Source organism: Panthera pardus, unplaced genomic scaffold, assembly GCF_024362965.1.
Source record: "Panthera pardus isolate Hobbes unplaced genomic scaffold, ASM2436296v1 HiC_scaffold_24, whole genome shotgun sequence".
NCBI classification, from domain to species: Eukaryota; Metazoa; Chordata; class Mammalia; order Carnivora; family Felidae; genus Panthera; species Panthera pardus.
In genome coordinates this window covers 139,915,521-139,931,809 of record NW_026526810.1, presented here as the reverse complement: position 1 = coordinate 139,931,809, position 16,289 = coordinate 139,915,521, and the positions used below count along the sequence as shown (strand labels likewise).

At 47.5% G+C, this 16,289-nt stretch overlaps 1 pseudogene; it reads left to right on the top strand.

Annotated features, from left to right (window-relative positions):
* Positions 1–12,679: 12,679 nt before the first annotated feature.
* On the top strand, positions 12,680–16,045 carry LOC128772877 (immunoglobulin heavy variable 3-23-like; annotated as a pseudogene).
* Positions 16,046–16,289: the final 244 nt, after the last annotated feature.

Genomic DNA, 16,289 nt, shown 5'->3' with positions numbered 1-16,289 from the left:
GGATCCGGTCTCCTCAGGACCCACTGTGGAGGATTCAGAGGGACGTGGCCCCGCGTCCACACTGACAAGAACGCAGTCTCCACAGGACCCGCTGAGGATTCGGGAAGACGAGGGCCCGCGTCCAAACCGACAAGAACCCGGTCTCCTCAGGTCCCGCTGTGGAGACTTCAGGGAGACGAGGGCCCGTGTCCACACCGACAACAACCCGGTTTCGTCAGGATCCGCTGTGGAGGATTCGGGAGGACCTGGGCCGGTGTCCACAGGACAAGAACCCAGTCTCCTCAGGACCCACTGTGGAGGATTCAGGGGGACGTGGCCCTGCGTCCACACTGGGGGACGTGGCCCTGCGTCCACACTGACAAGAACCCGGTCTCCTCAGGACCCGCTGTGGATACTTCGGGGAGATGAGGGCCCGTGCCCACCCCGACAAGAACCCGGTGTCGTCAGGACCCACTGTGGAGGATTCGGGAGGACCTGGGCTTGTGTCCACACAGACAAGAACCCGGTCTCCTCAGGACCCACTGTGGAGGATTCAGGGGGACGTGGCCCTGCGTCCACACAGACAAGAACCCGGTGTCCTCACGACCCGCTGTGGAGGATTCGGGAGGACTTGGGCCTGCGTCCACACTGACAAGAACCCGGTCTCCTCAGCACCCGCAGTGGCGGATTCAGGGGGACGTGCCCCGCGTCCACACTGGGGGACGTGGCCCTGCGTCCACACAGACAAGAACCCGGTGTCCTCAGGACCCGCTGTGGAGGATTCAGGGGGACGTGGCCCCGCGTCCACACTGGGGGACGTGGCCCCGCGTCCACACTGACAAGAACCCGGTGTCCTCAGGACCCGCTGTGGAGGATTCAGGGGGACGTGGCCCCGCATCCACACTGGGGGACGTGGCCCCGCGTCCACACTGACAAGAACCCGGTGTCCTCAGGACCCGCTGTGGAGAATACAGGGGGACGTGGCCCTGCGTCCACACTGGGGGACGTGGCCCTGCGTCCACCCTGGGGGACGTGACCCTGCGTCCACACTGACAAGAACCCGGTCTCCTCAGGACCCGCAGTGGTGGATTCAGAGGTACATGGCCCCGCGTCCACACCGACAAGAACCCGGTCCCCTCAGGACCCACTGTGGAGGATTCAGGGGGACGTGGCCCCGCGTCCACACTGACAAGAACCCGATCTCCTCAGGACCCACTGTGGAGGATTCAGGGGGACGTGGCCCTGTGTCCACACTGGGGGACGTGGCCCCGTGTCCACACTGACAACAACCCGGTCTCCTAGGGCCCACTGTGGAGGATTCAGGGGGACGTGGCCCCGCGTCCACACTGACAACAACCCGGTCTCCTAGGGCCCACTGTGGAGGATTCAGGGGGACGTGGCCCCGCGTCCACACTGGGGGACGTGGCCCCGCGTCCACACTGACAACAACCCGGTCTCCTAGGGCCCACTGTGGAGGATTCAGGGGGACGTGGCCCCGCGTCCACACTGACAACAACCCGGTCCCCTCAGCTCCCACCAAGGGAGGAGCAGGCGAGGAGAAAGCCAGGCCCCGGGAAGAGGAGCTTCCGGAACCTGGAGGCTGAGGGGGGCGCTGTTCGCCAGACCCTGGGGGGAAACGACCCCGCGCGGCTTCGTGCGCGGTGACACTGTGTCCCCCGCGGGGCTTACCTCACCGGCGCCGGGCGGCGGGGCCGCGCGGCCGTGTTCCTGCTCCGCGCCCACTCGGTTCCCGCCGCTGCCTCATGCGGTTCGCGGTCCAGGAGCGGGCTCCCCTGGCGGAGCTCGCACTCCCGCCGCTCTGGCCTCGCGGGTCCCTTCGGCCTCCGCGCGGGGCGGGGTGTCCCTCCCGAGTCTGCGACGGCGCCGTGGGGACTTCTGTGCGACACCCCGGAGCTGCAGATGGCTCCGGGCAGGACAGACGTGCTCACAGGGGCGGTTCCTCCGCGGCCAGGAGCACAGAGCAGCTCTCCGCCCCCGTGCGTCTTCCTGCGTTTCTGTCCCCAGTGCCCTGTCCTGGGACAGCAGGCCTGCCACCTCCTTGCTCAGATTTCCTCTGGGGCACGTCGTTCCTTCCGCCGCGCTTGCAAATGGCACCGTCTCTTCCTTTCTCTTTCCGACGGGTCGTCAGGAGCGTGCAGACGTGCACGTGGTGTGTGTGTGTGCTGCTCTCCTATCCTGCGAGTGTCCTCGTTGCTCCTTCCGTTGCCCTTGGAAATAACCCGCCAGTTATGTTACCAGCCAAAGTGGGTTTCTTCAGGAGTAGCGGAGAATTGCCGTCCGGGCCCAGCAAGCTGTGGCAAAACCGTGGCCGAGCGGGGAGCACACGGAGAGGAGCGCTGTTTCGCGGAGAAGAGGAAGTTGGGAGCGTGGTTTTGAAGCGAAGTCCGCAGGAGGAAAGCAGGGCTGCAGGGCGAGCAGGCGCCTCCCGGGCCCAGCTGCATGGGCGGTGGGTTTCCTGTAGGGGCCGCAGGGCAAGGCTTCCCCTGGTGGGGCCTGAGCCTGGGGCTTCTCTCCGCGGAGGGTTCTAATCTTGGGTCTGTAGCGGTGGGTTGTTCCCCAGCCTGACCCTGGGTGGTGGGCTCCGCCTTCCAGCCTCCCCTCCCCGCCTCCCGAGTCCACTTCCGGGAGATGTCCCTTCATTGGTTTTCGCAGTTCTAACAGCTTCTTAGTGGCGTCTTGCGGACAACGGGAATTCCAAATCCCACTGCTTCCGCTGCACCCAAGACACGTGGCCACCAATAGAACCCTCCCACGTGCCTCTGGCTCACGTGCTGCCTCCTGCAGGGCCCGTGGCCTCTCCGCCTGGGTGAGCTGGGTCTGGGCGTGGGCCTATGTCACAGCGTTTGACCCCTCTCTTGCTTCTATCGTGTGGGGCTGACACTGTTGTTTGGAGGAGCACCTTACTCTGTGATTTCAGACGTGCAGTGCACATGTCACGGCAGCGCAAATACGCTTTACCTGGAGGCTCGTTTCTTTACCGCGTTTGCCACTTCACATGAGATACTTTGGTAAGTTTTACCCCAAACATGGACACCCTCCCGAGAAACCACCACAGAACCCCAAATGAGGATATCCCTGCGTTTCCACATTAGACCCCAGACCACAGGCCCACTTCAAGTGTCCCCACCTGCCCCACTGTGAAATGTCTTTTCCCATTCTGATCTGGCTTCTTTTGGGGAAGTGCTCCTGAGACTTTCCCCTATCTGTGTAACCTGGGGGGATTTAAAGAGCAAGGTGGTTCCTGGGGCGCCTGGGGTCTCAGTCTGCTAAACACCGAGTTCACATCAGGTCGTGATCTTGAAGTTGATGGGTACGAGCACCTGCTTCTGGCTGTGTGCTAACAGCTCAGAGCCTACAGATTGCTTGAGATTCTGTGTTTCCCTCTTGCTAACCCCTCCCCCTATCATGACCGGTCTCTGTCTCTCTTTTTCAACAATAAATAATAAATGTTAAAAATAAATAGAGCAAGATGGTTCCTGAGTGGCCTTTTCTGGATGGCTTCTGTCACTGAGGATGTTTTCTGCATTCACCCATGTTGTGACGTGTATCAGTCCTTCCTTTTTAAATTCTGATTAAATGTATGTAACATTACACTTACCACGTAAGTCTCTTTAAGCATACAGTTGTCTGGCATTAACTGCATTCACACTGTTGTACATCCATCTCCAGAACGTTGTCATGTTCCCCTAGGGAAACTCTGTATCTATTAAACCCTAAATCCCAATTCCCCTTTCCCCTCGGCCCCTACAGCCACATTCTACTTGGTGTCTCTGAGTATGACTTTTCTGGACACCTCACTTAAGTGGAACCATAGTGTATTTTCCTTCTGTCACTGGCTCATTTCACTCAGCATAATGACTGCCAAGTTCAGTCGGTGTGCAGGTGTGTGTCAGAACTCTCTTCCTTGTGAAGGCTGAATTATATTCCATTGTGTATATACTACATTTTGTTTATTTACTCACCTGTGAATACTTACTTGGGTTGCTTCCATCTTTTGGCTGTTGTGAAGAAGCTGCTATGAATACGGGAACATGAATACCTGCTCAAGGCTTTGCTTTAAATTTCCAGATGTAAGTGCAGATGTGGAGTTCTGTGATAGCTTTCTGAGAAACCAGTATTCTCTACAGCCACAAAATTTTTTTATTTCTTTGTATGACAGAATAATATTCCTGCTTAAGGGTCTGCCCCAGGTTGTTTATCCATTCACACACCGACAGGCATTTGTATAGTTTCTACAATGTGGCTATTGTGAACAGTACTGCTATGTATGTGCACATGCACTTTGTTTAAACAACTGTTTTCAATCTTCGAGATATACATCTAGGAGTAGGATTTTTGGGCCATATGGTAATTCTATGTTTTTATCTTTTTTTTGGGGGGGGGGGAATTGCCAAACTCTTTTACACATAGTCTCCACCATTTTACATTTCGACAAGCAAGGTTGAAGGGTTCCAATTTCTCAACATCTTTACCAACATTTGTGATTTTATAGTTGTATTGATTAGAGCATCTTTAGTGCGTGTAAAAGGGTATCTAACTGTGGTTCTAATCTCCATTTCCATAAGGACTATTGATGTTTAATATCTTTTCAAGTGGTATTCACCATTTGTATGATTGCACTGGGGAAAGATATATCCAAATCCTTTGTCCATACTAAAAATTGGGTTGTCTTTTTGTTGATGAGTTGTAAAAACTCTTTATACATTCTGCATAACACGCTCTTACCAGACAAATACTGTGCAAATATTGTCTTCCATTACGCTTTGGCTTTTCACTTTGGGGATAGCATCTTCTGGTGTACAAAGGTTTCTAATGTTGAGAAAACTAAATTTATCTACTTTTCTTTCCTTGCTTGTGCTTTGGTGTCATCTCTAACAGCATTGCTAAACCCAATGGTCATGAAGATTTATCTCGATATATTGCTTCCAGAGGTCATAATTTTACATTTAAACTGTTGATCCATTTTGATTTGATGTTTGTATATGGTGTGAGATATGGACGCAATTTCATTCCTCTGCACATGGATAGCCAGCTGTCTAGCACCCTTTATTAAAAAGACCATTTGCTCCCCAATGTCATGTTGTCTGCTCCTGTCAAAATTCAGTTGACCAAAGATGAAGGGGATTATTTCTGGGTTCTCCATTAAATATCACTGACCTGTACGTATCTTTATTTTGTAGTGTTTATTTATTTTTGAGACAGAGAACACGCGAGGCCCAGAGATAAAGGGAGAGATAGGAAACTGATTGGTGTGCAAAGGAAAGGGTTTGGATAGACCTGAGAAGGATACATTTCTTTGACCTGTGGTTACTCGGGTGTCCTGTAACTTGATTATGTTCATCTAAACTCATAGAATCTTATAATAAACATGGTCATTTACCATATTTAACTTACTTCTGTAAATATCTCATTACTTTGATTATTAGATAAAATTTTATAAAATTATTTCTATAAATACTTATGTCTTCACACTCTGTATTGTGTTCCTTCTTAGCTTGGTGGTTGTCTGATGACCATATAGAGTAGATAGATAGGATGGACCAGTTGTGTAGGGGGGACAGATTTAGTTCAGTTCATGAAAGTGACAGTTTCTAAGGCAAGACTGTGGGGTCAAGGGGCTGAGATGGGGTGCAAAATAATAACATCATGGTAATGAACTCAAGGCTATTGTGGAGAGAGTCTGTCATGTTTTACCTATACAGTTCTTTCCTCAATGCGAATTATTATTAGGAGACCTGCCAACCTAACAAACTGTTGTTAAATCCACAGGAAATGAATGGAAGAGTCCAGAAGGAAGCTGGCAGGTGGTGCAGGCAGGGAGGGAGCCTGGTGGGCAGAAGCCTGGTGGTTGAGCAAGGGCCTGGAAGGAGCTGTAAATGTTAACCAGAGGGACGATGGTCCAGATCCAGGACAGAGCTCTTTTCCCTGCACACCCCAGAGCTCAGGACATCCTGGGAAGGGAGACCCTGGGAACAAATGGGAATGGAAGTCAAAGCCCCAGAGGGAGGAGGAATCTACAAGCAGGCATGTGTTACCCCATGTGGAAGCTGTATTCACAAAATATTGATGTCATGATTATTTATTTTGTATATCTAAAGTTGGTGTCAAATATTCTTTTCCGTATGAAATTATGGTCTTTTAAAAAATATTGCCAATAGTGGGTAATTTCATTATAATACATTCATAATGATTTGAATCCTCTATAATGACTTTAATATAACATAAAAGTATTATCTATCATCTATCTACCCTCTATCATCCATCACCTATCCACTTATCATCTATCTACTATCTAGCATTCTGATCTCTATTTGAAGTCTATTCAGCTAACTCAGCATTTATCCTCTTGGCACATGCCTTCAGGACTAGGAACACATTTTCTGCAATTTCTTTAGGCTCCGGATTTTTAGATTCCAATGATGTCCAGGTCAGGCGATCCATTTTCATTAATGTGGTTGTTTTAGTGCCATTAACTTCTTATCTCAGATACTGATGGTCTCTGTCCATATCAGTGAAGAGTCCCCCACTTTTCTGTGACATCTGTGCCTCCTCCCTGAGTTAATAGCCCCTTGTGTTGGATGGGGATTTCTCAGGAGATGGAGACACCAGCCATGCATGCGAATCATATCTGCAGGTGACAGAAAGGTGTCCACGTCTTGGTGTCTGTGCACTTAAAGATGTCGGCACTGCTTCCAAGCTTTGCAGATGACTGAGGAAGCAAACCCCCTCAGCAGAGAACCATCAAGATCAGAAGTCTCCAGATGTGCCCATGCTTTGCAGGTGGTTGTCAGGTGAGGTTAATACATCAGTGTGGAAACTAAAAGAAATATGATCCTGGGAACAAGTGTCCTTTGCTTGTTATATTTACACCAGACTGGACATCAATATAGATTTTTCCTATACAGTTATGTGTGGAATGACTGTTAAAATTGAATGTATTTAAAGACTTGATTTGGAAAGTTTTCTGGAGAAAGTATGGATCCCTTCAAATATCTTTCGGACAGGGGCACCTGGGTGGCGCAGTCGGTTAAGCGTCCGACTTCAGCCAGGTCACGATCTCGCGGTCCGTGAGTTCGAGCCCCGCGTCAGGCTCTGGGCTGATGGCTCGGAGCCTGGAGCCTGTTTCCGATTCTGTGTCTCCCTCTCTCTCTGCCCCTCCCCCGTTCATGCTCTGTCTCTCTCTGTCCCAAAAAAAAAAAAAAATATCTTTCGGACAGATAGAGTATAGTGAATTGTGATCCACTCATTTGTTCAGTATCTGATCAGGAAGGTGAGGCCATCACTTGACCTGCCTCCAACACAATTCATAGACCAAGTGTTGTCTTGACCGAGGACCAACAAGCCTGCGGATCCACAAAGAGATGCCCACAGGTGGACCTGGAAGGACCAGGGGAGCCTGACTCAATTTTTGTCCACTTATCAGGACATGCTCCCTCCCACACAGGCAAACTTCTCAAGATCTAGAGTAAACTCCAATCTCGGGGAGTGGGAGCCCACACTGCTCTCTCCTCAGACAGTGCTGAAGTCCCTAAGGAAGGCAGAACTGTATTCGAGAAACAGAAGAGACTGTAGGGCCTTCCTTGTGCCTGGTGAGAGGTCCCAAAGGTGAGGGTTTCAGATGTCAGATGTGGGATGATGGGAATGGTTGTGACTGCTGGTGACTGGCCCAGGCTGAGTCTCCTTGTCCCCAGGGGTCCTGTCCCAGGTGCAGCTGCAGGGGTTGTGCCCAACTGGTGAGTGCCTTGCACACTCTGCACCTCACTAGCAGCATCTTGGGGTTCTCCATCTCAACCAGTAATTTCTGGTGGAATTGGATCCACCGACCCCAGCAGAGTGGATGCAGTGGATGGTTCACATACTATCATATATTCTATATCACATACTAGGGTCCAGACCACAAGAGCCACATGTCCAAGAGTTAGGCAGTTTGTTAGGCAAGAGGAAGAGGGATGAAGCAGGTGCTGGCCACCCCCTTGGAGGTTCCCCCAGGATTAACAGCAACACAATCAGAACCCCCTCTAAGGGTGAACAGGACAGGATAGGCCTAGCCACAGAGCTGGCTCAAACACCACAAAGGACTTCTGAGAGCTGAGCATCGGCCCAAAAATTGTGATTTGCCCTGAGGTTACCTAAAAGTCACAAGGGGGCATTAAGGACAACAGGGGTAACTGAGATCTCCTGGGGTGCTCAGGTTACCAGGGGGAGCTGAGGACACCAGGGTCGCTCAGTTCTGCATGGAGCACTCAGACCTCCAGGGGGATGCTCAGGTCTCCATAGGGCATTGAGGTCACTAGCTGCCACTCAGTTCACCTGGGGGCACTCAGGTCATCAGGAACACACAGGACACCAGGAGCCACGTAGGGAACCTGGAGGTTCACAGGTCTCCAGGGGGCACCCAAGATCTCAGAATTCATATCCAGAACCAGAGTTACAGGGTCAGGTTTCCTGTGAAGCATCTTTCTCATCAGGCCCTGCAAACTTCAACCTGACCAGCAAACAGTACACACTGTTTCCTAAACCATTTACAAACACAGATGTCTTCTAACATTTAGAGTGAACAGTCATATAGTAGTGCCGACCTTGACAGAGACCAAGCTCGGGGATAAATTAACTCTCATATGATCAGACCTGTGCCTCACAAGTACACGGGCCACCATTTAAAATAGATGTAAGTGATTTTCAAACAGAGGAGACTGACTCATTCAAGTGATCTAAACTTAATATATTTGAGCAGCTCCTCTCTCCTTTTATTTTCCTTAAGGTTTTCCTTTGATGCCCATGAAGAGAGAGCATGAGTAAAGACTCTTGTAGTTGTCGCAACCCCACAGCTTCTTCATCAACTCCACGACTTTCTCTCAAGGATTCTCAGTATATACACGTTCCTGTGAGAGAAAAGAGTAGTTTCTACCCTTCACTCCTTTTGTTCTCCATCCAGTTCAGGAAGCCTGAGACAACCAGTGGGCAGGCACACTGAGTCAAGTCTTACAAAACGGTCAGCCAGGGGTCCATTCTACTTAAGTAGTTAAGGAATCATCCACTGGATCCATCTGTCTCTGCACCTGCCTCTCCACAGAACATGAGGCCCAGACCTTCCTCACACTCAGCTGGACATGAAGTCAACTGTATGGGAGCAGATTAGGAACTCAGTTTAGTGGGTTATTTCACCACAGTTTTCCATAGTAGCTACACGATGTTGCACTCCCATCAAGTGAATTCTAGGATTGCCTGTTCTCCACATCCTCAACAACACTTGAGATGTTCTCGTTGTGTTTGCCTTATTTTATAATAGCCTTGCTATCAGTTGTGAGGTGATATCTCAGTGGATCGGGGGTGGAATTCTCTGATGATTAGTGATGATGAACAGCAAGTCATATGCTGGATGGACATTTTTTCAACCTTAATAGCAAAATGGATATTTACATGTTTGACCCAAATTTCAATCAGGTGATGCGTTTATTATTATAATTGTGATTTTTGCTATTGATGTTAAGGAGTCCCTCCTGTATTTTGGATATTAACTCCTTTTCAATATTTTTAATGTAATATCTCCCATTTCATAGACTGCCTTCTCACCCTGCTACTGTTTGATTTGCCCCCTTTCTAGTTTGATGCAGTCCCCCTTGTCTGCCATGGTTCTCTGTGATTTTGCTTTTGTATCAAATAAATCATTGTCAAGAGAATGTCATGATGGTTATCCTGTGTGTTTTCTTCGAAGGCATTTTGGGTCAGCTGTTCTGCTTAACCTTTAATCCATTTTGAGATTTTTTTGTGTTGACGTATAGGTATGATGCAAGAGTATGGCCAAATGTCATTATTTTGCACGTGTATATCAACACCATATTTTAATGTTTCTTTTATTTTTGAGGGAGAGAGACAGATCATGATCAGGGGAGGCACAGGGATAGAGGCAGACACAGAATCAGGCTCTGAGCTGTCAGCACAGAGCCTGATGTGGGGCTCAAACCCACAAATCATGACAACAATACGTGACTGGAAGTTGGATGCTTAGCTGACTGAGCCACCCAGGCGCCCCTAGTCAACACCGTGTTTAAGAGACACAATCCGGGGCGCCTGGGTGGCGCAGTCGGTTAAGCGTCCGACTTCAGCCAGGTCACGATCTCGCGGTCTGTGAGTTCGAGCCCCGCGTCAGGCTCTGGGCTGATGGCTCGGAGCCTGGAGCCTGTTTCCGATTCTGTGTCTCCCTCTCTCTCTGCCCCTCCCCCGTTCATGCTCTGTCTCTCTCTGTCCCAAAAATAAATAAAAAATGTTAAAAAAAAAAAAAAAAAAAAAGAGACACAATCCTTTCCCCACTGTGCATTGTTGGAAATCTCATGGAGGATTTGCTGACTGCATCTGCACAATTCTACATCTTGGCTCCGTAATGAGCTCCACTGGTCTATATGCCTCATTTCATGCCAGCAGTACACTGTTGGAGCTAATGTATCTCTGCAATATATTTAGAAGGAAGAAGTGTTCTCCTTCTTCCAGGTTCTCTCCTCTTCATGATTTTTTTTTACTTCCATGTGTTTTGTGGTTACATATGAATTAGTATATTTTTCACATTCCTTTAAAAAAAAGGCATTGGTATTTTCATTGAGATAAAAAGATAAATATAAAATTAACATAAAAAGATACAGCAGAGAAAAAAAGACTATCACAAATACAGAAAACAAATCAACTTCATTAAAATTTGAATTTGGAAAGATAAGTGAAATTTAAAAAACATAGGGAGCCTAGGGAAATAGGTAAGATTCAAACAAATGCGATCGGAACTGAAAAAGGAGACATAACTGAACTAAACACATGAAAAGGATCATAAAGGAAAAACTTAGATATTTATAGGTCAACAATTAGATCACCAAGAACAAATTACACATTTTCTAGCATTATATGATCCACCAATACTCTTTCATGCAAAATACAGAGGAACAAAACAAAAATTAGTAAGAAGATATCCTTAATATAAACCTTCACCCTCCAAAAAAAACCAAGGCTTTATTAAAATTCCACCATATTTCAAGAATAATTAATGCCAATACTTCTCAAACTATTACAAATTGCTGATGAAAAAGACCACTCCCAGATGCACTTTATGAGGACACCTTTACGCTCACAACAAAGCCAGAGAAACACACCACAAGAAGGGAAACTACAGGCCAGTGTCTCAGATACACATACATGCAAAATTCCTTGATTAAGTCCGAGCCTACTGAATTCAACAGCACACTGAAAGGATCACACATGATAATCCAGTGTGATGCATCCCTGAGATGCAAGTTTCCTTCAACATACACAAATGCAAAAATGTGATGTCCTCCATTAACAGAGGGAATGATTAAACCAAAGCCATCCTTAATTTATTCATAACATCACTAGAGAAAGTTTTTTCATGAACAAAAAACACATGTTCATCATTTAAAAATAACTCAATTAAAAAGGAGAAGGAAATTACCTCCACATGATCATGGCCACTATGAAAGCCCACACCTGACAGCATATTGAACATAAAATACTAAAACCATTTCTGCCATATCAGGAGCCAGGAAATGATGCTCATCCCCAACATAAGTATTCCACATGATAACGTGAAGAATAACTATGCTGCCTCAAACCATATCATCGTGTCACAGTCCTTATTTGGATGAAAGTCACGGGAGAAACAGCCAGTCCAAGGACTCTCAGACCCTCCTTTGTCCCTTGACAGCAGGATATAAATCTCCCTTGGGAAACTCCCCTTCCCTGTACCAGAAGGGGAGAACCATCCTTAGCACCAGAATAAGGAACTCAGGGACAAGAAAGTTGTGCAAAGAAACCTAGTTATTTGTTGACTAATTAAATACCCCAAAACCACACCTTTGCCTTGACTCTTGCCAAATCCAATATTTCGTTGTCTGAAAGTCACAAGTGCCACCTGCTTTGTTCATTGTCTGGGTGTCATATTATTAGCAAGCCCAGGCACTTGCAAAATTAAATTTATTCTTCCCTTTAGATCAGTCTTATGTCAATTGAATCCTTACACCAGGTGAAAACCCAGAAGAAAAGAAGGGAAAGGCATTCTTCTCCTACAACTGGAAGAAGTACCCACAAACTTTGGCAATAAGAAGAAATAAAAGACATTTAAATCAGTAAGGAGGAAGGAAAATTATTTGTTTGCAGATGACATGATCTTAAACATAACAAAACCCTAGAGATACCAGAAAAAATATTAGAACCAGTTTTTTAAAATGAGGAAAAGTGCAGGATGCACAATGAGCACAATGAACAAAGAAAATAAATAAAAATAAGCCACCTATGATTCTACACACCAGCATGGAAATATATTGAAAACAAGTAACAAAATTATACAACTGAAAAATGGCACAGAATAAAGTACTTGGGATTAAACATCATAAATTATGTAAAATAATTGTAGAGCGAAAATGACCTTGGTTGATGAAAGACATGTAAAAATGCACGAGTTCCGCAAACATACCTGTGCTCACTGATTAGAATTATTCATATTGTCACAGCACCATCCACACAAACTAATGTAGAAGTGCATCCCTAAACCTGCCATTCACTTTGAAAGAATCAAATCTAAGTCTGCAGTGTGATATATATGTAAAAGGACATGCAAATAGGGCCCTCTCTGTGCTGATAAAACCAGCCCAGACCGACCCTGCAGCTGGGAGAGGAGCCCCAGCTCCAGGGGTCCCAGGTGTTCCCATTCTGTGATCAGGACAGAACACAGACACCTCACCATGGAGTTTGTGCTGGGCTGGGTTTTCCTGGTTGCTCTTTTCAAAGGTAATTCACGGTGAATGGGAGACACTGAGTATGTGAGTGGACATGACTGAGAAAGAGTGGATGTGTGACAGTTTCCTGACCAAGATGTCTTGTGTCTGCAGGTGTCCAGTGTGACGTGCAGCTGGTGGAGTCTGGGGGAGACCTGGTGCAGCCTGGGGGGTCCCTGAGACTCACCCTTGTAGCCTCTGGATTCACCTTCAGTAGCAACAGCAAGGACTGAGTCTGCCAGGCTCCAGGGAAGGGGCTGCAGTGGGTCTGATGGATTGATACTGATGGAGGCGGCACATACTATGCAGATTCCGTGAAGGGCCGATTCACCATCTCCAGAGACAACGCCAAGAACACGCTGTATCTGCAGATGAACCTGAGGGCCGAAGACATGGCCACATATTACTGTGCAAGAGACTGGGTGAGGGGACCTCGTTGGGAGCCCACACACAAACCTCCCTGCAGGAGGGGATCAGCACCACCAGGGGGCGCACACTATGCACAATTCTGCTTTGTGTTGCCAGGAGCAGGTGAAGATGGAGGTTACAGGCAGGTTTCCTGTCAGGGTCTGGGGCTTCCTGTCCACACAGCAGTTTCCCCAGGGAGCCTCTCTGGACACAGGATTCTGTGCTTACCTATTAACTTTCTGAATTAGCAACTGTGTTGTCATAGGAAAACTGCACTAACATGCACAAAGACACAGTTGTTTGCATTGCTTACTCCTGTCCCTCAGCATGAGTGAATTACAGATTTCCTGAGGCACAACAGCTGAACCATTACAGGAGTCCCAAATGCACTCCCTGTGCAGCCAGGACCACAGGATCCCACAGCTCCCCATTAACTTCACCCAGCCCTTGTCCCAATCAAACAACGTGAGACTTCCCTCCTGGCACTTGCTACTCAGGACCTTAAATGAGCTACAGCTTTATTCAATTCCTCTAAACAAGAGATAAATCATCTCCATGTATTAGTCTGGATTCTCCTGAGGAACAGAACCCAAAGCACATTGGTTTCCATGACTAAAGAGGTTCGGAAGTCCCATGATCTACTGTCACAAGCTGGAGACCCAGGAAAACCAGTGGTGTAATAGGTCTGATTCTGAACTAGGGTCTAGCCTCAGAACGTAGGGATCTGATGATATAACACTCATAACAAGGGCCAGAGGGGACCACTGTTCCAGTTCACACAAGCACATCGGAAGTAAAAATGAGGGAATTCTTCCTCCCTCTGCCTCAGATTCTATTCACAACCTTAATGGAATGCGTGATGCCCAGACAGAAACCATGGAAGGAAATGCCAGTCTCTTCTGGAAACACATCACAGACATCCACAGAAACAGTGGTGAATCTGGGCACCCATGACTCAGTCCAGATAACCCATAAAGTTAATCATGACAAGTCAACTTCCTGTAAACGTGGAGCTCAAAGACTGAAGACTTGAATTTAAATTAAAAATAAAACAAGAAAATTAAATACATACATATATGAACTATTGGCACTACCTCAAAATAGCACGCTTCTGCACAGTGAGGGAAAAAATCAACAAAAGTAAAAGGCAAACTATGGAAAGGAAGAAGATATTTGTAAATGACATATCCTCAGGGTTAGTGTTCAAACTATGTAAATGTTTTTAAATTATTTTCACATTATCAGTAGAGAGTGTGTCCATGCAGTTCAGCATACTGTCATGTGAGAAGCAAAATTCGTGTCTTCCACTTGTGTTTTGTGTTAGGATCTCACTGAACATGAGACCAACACTCTTCACAAAATTTGAACCGTACAGTACAGTACTGTTAATTACAGGGGTAATGTTGTGGAGACCCCTCTAGAACCTAATCATCTGGCATAACAGAAAATCATAGCCCCTGAGATCTACTCCTCATTGCCCCACCCTGCCAGCCCCTGACAACTGCCATTCCACTCTCCATTTTATTGTTATCAAATCCCAAATTCAGCTGAGTATTTCTGGAAAGGTCAATGTTCAAAGTTTTAGTTTTGATGGGAAAAGAAGTTGAGCTTTATTTAGGAGGCCAGCCACCCAGAGAAAAGGCAGACTCTTCTCCAAAAGCGAACTCTGAGGGTTTCTGCCCAACCCAAGGGATCTTAAAGGACTAGACGGTACTTAAACAAGGGAGTTCCATGGTGGATACCATTTTCAATCATGTGCAGCCTCCATGGTGCAAGCTGCCAAGGTAACCTCAACTCCCCTGCATCTATCTCCACCTGAGGAGAGAAACTCACAGGCATGGGAGAAGACTGCCAGAGGCCAGGAAAGAACCACAATAAGGGATTAGAGGGGAAATCCCCTGGGGCTCACACATGTTCAGCAGTACTTTCTGTTCTCACCAGATGGCATAAGAAAATACTAAAATACAACTTTGTACTTCACCAATAATGACACAGAATACTGGGAAATGTTTCCTCAGTCAACACAGAGGAAGCTTCAAACCAAAAACCAAAAGGATCAAATGGCCTGCAAACTAATAGCCAACCAGAATAAGACATGTAACATTACAAAGCGATGTTTTTCAATACGTACAAAGGTAAAGTTGACAGTCTACCTCCATATCCCATGGAAGTAGGAAGCATTGGTCTCCATCATGAGGAAAAGCAGTCATCCAGAGAAAGTGACCCAGCAGTACCACAGGACATGGAATTGGTAGAGAAGTTCAGTGTGTTATAATTGCATATCCCGTATCCAAGTAGAAGGAGAAAAGATGGAATGTGTTGAATAGAGCCGTGTTTCTGGGTCCAAGTCCCTACCCATGTCCATGTGAGCACTGTTGACCATGGCCCACCTGACTCTCCCACATCCACCCCAGGTGAACTGATGAGCAGGGTCACCCAATGCCACACCCTGTGACTGTTACCTAACCCCACAGGTGGCCCCGAGGTGTAGGGTGCTGGCCACCTGGTACAGCCCTCTGTTCTGTCTGATGGTCTAGACCTGGTTTTGCTGAGGGTCCTCCATTTATCCATTCTCACTGGCAGATGTCCCTGAGCAGGGGCATGAGGCTGGCAGAGGACCAGGTCACCCTGAGGGCCTCCTCTTGCTGTTTGCACTCTGGGCATTGCTGGCTCCTGTCCAAGGTTCTCAAGGTCGTCCCTCATGGCGCTACATCTCTTCTGAGGTGGTAATTCCCAAGAAGGAGTTGCACCACGGCAAGGGCGTTCAGATGCCTGGCTGGCTGTCCTATAGCCTGCATTTTGGGGGCAAGAGCCATGTTATCCACATAGGCACAAGAAACTCTTTTGGTCCAGACATTTGCTGATGATGACTCAGGATGATCAGGGAGCCTTGCAGATGGACTACCCCTTCATCCCTCCAGACTGTTACTACCTCGGCTACCTGGAGGAGATTCCTCTTTCCATGGTCACCATGGACACGTGCTATGGGGGCCTTGAAGGTATCATGAAGTTAGATGACCTTGCCTATGAAATCAGACCCCTCAGCCATTCCCAATGGTTTGAACACGTTGTTTCTCAGATAGTGGCAGACACCAATGCAACGGGACC